A 2,142-nucleotide genomic window follows, 5' to 3' on the forward strand; every position below is an offset into this window, starting at 1 on the left:
AAAAGAAAAAAAAAGTAAAGTGAAAAAAATCAGGGCACATTAAAATGATACAAGTCAAATTACTCTTAAAGACACAATGCACACTTAAAATGACTCAATAAAATGACTCACTACGTTCCGTTATTCAATTTGTTATTAATGTAGTGAACAGATGCATTTCTGTGGAATTCCAAATAAGTAAAACTGAAATTCAGTGCAGAGAAAACTTTGTCCATTAGTGCAAGTCTTGATCAAATGACATTTTGACATTGGACGTATGGAATTCATAGTATGAGCCACATTTTGTTGTGAAATTTATTTACCTGCTTGTGGCTTCAAATCTGAAAATTAATAAGCCTGCTCGTTTAAAAGTTGTTTGTTGTTGCTGTTTTTTTGTCTTTTTGTTTTTTACTAGAAAATAGTTCAGTGTAATACTAAGTTAGAAAAGAAGTTGCTGCCCAGTTAAAGGGGCTCCCTCTCAAATAAATCTCCATCCTTCCCTCTCCCAAAAGACATTTCTGATTTCTGTTTCACTTTGGGCTTCCTCTTCTTCGCACACATTCCATCTACCTAATCAAACATTTTCAGTCCCTAATCTCTCCTGTCCCTTTTCCTGGGATGACAGCCCTAACAAGAACTGTTTCTGAATCATTGTGCAGCTCCGGGCAATAGAGTATGTGAAGCGATTTCAGTAGAATCACTTACTCATCCTAAAAGAAAACATTATCCCAGTTACCTACATCGCAATTACCTTATGTAAAGCAGAACTAATGCTGACTGGATGTTTAGTGGGGTGAGCATTAAAGCTGCAATCTACTATAGTACTCCAGGTCTCTTTCAGCTTCCTATGAGAAACACCAGAAGCATTACTTTCCACTTCTACTTACAGTAATTGCAAGAGGAGACCTCACATTCAGGACTGGCCTAGTGAACGTAATCCATGCTTTAAACTGGTCATTAAACAGTCCCACATGGTTGGATTTTTTTTTTTTTTTTTTTTTTTTTTTTTTTTGAGTTGTGCTCTCACGAAACCTTGTCAAAGACCTCATGCAATATCACTTTGAAAGTTATTTTCTGTTTACTACACAAACATTGTAATATAACTGTTAATACTATTTATATATTTGAAAGGTATAAAAGGTAGGAGTTAAAAAAAAAAACCTCTATGTGTAGATATTAACTCAGAACTTACAATATACAGGGAGAAGACATGTTGCAATACAAGCTAATTCTAGCTGCTCAGTAACCTCTGGAGTTTTTAAAGGGACATTTTCCTGTACTTTTTCAAATAATGATGTTTAAAAATTATCTTGACATGAGCGTCATATACCTTTGCAAAAGGATGGTTGTTTGCAGTTCGCCCTGGCCCCATCCTTCCTATTTCTGTAGTATGCTGCAGCTTTAATCAGAAAGTCCATGGTTGCTGCTTCCTGATCTCCGAGTTACTCTTTCCAAATTGTCTTCTTACACTGTTGCTGAAGGTCACTCTGTACACGTAATGGAAACTGATTTTGCCAAGCTCTTACAAGGTGGTTCATCTATCGATGGCATCCGCATTTGGTATCTTTTACACTTCAACCAAAAATTTATTAGGTATTTTTCAATGCTAAGTCTTGCCTTTTATTTTTTAATTTCACTGCCAAGTTTGCAGTGGTTCTAAGTGAATCTGTGGGCATTTTAGCCTGTGGTCTTGCCAGATCTTTGCGAATTACAATGCATATATGTCTATTTATTCAATATCTGTCATATAATATCTATTTGGAAGAAGAAACTTTCTCTTGTAGTGCCTCTTGACAAAGCACAATTTCCCGCCTTTTTTTTTTTGTGAAATGAAGAAAACAAATTGTGTTTTATTGCGGTATCAACAATGTGAATAAGGATTAACATATTGTAAATGTTCTTTTTTCCATGTAAATCAACTATCTTTGTTATCACTAAGTGATAATTAATTTTTAACTTATGTGCATTGTTAGGCTGTTAGAATTTTTTGGTTGTTAAAATAAACGCATTCAATAAATATGACTTTGTTTGTCAAGTATTTTACTGGGCATTATCTGCTTCCCCACTTAATGTTTTATGCAGAGCGAGACCTGGTGAGTCTTAGGAAAATTTGTACCCTTATTTTAGAAGCAAGACAGTGGTACCTGCTATCACAGATGTGTG

Source organism: Mandrillus leucophaeus, unplaced genomic scaffold (assembly GCF_000951045.1).
Source record: "Mandrillus leucophaeus isolate KB7577 unplaced genomic scaffold, Mleu.le_1.0 Scaffold146, whole genome shotgun sequence".
Taxonomy (NCBI): domain Eukaryota; kingdom Metazoa; phylum Chordata; class Mammalia; order Primates; family Cercopithecidae; genus Mandrillus; species Mandrillus leucophaeus.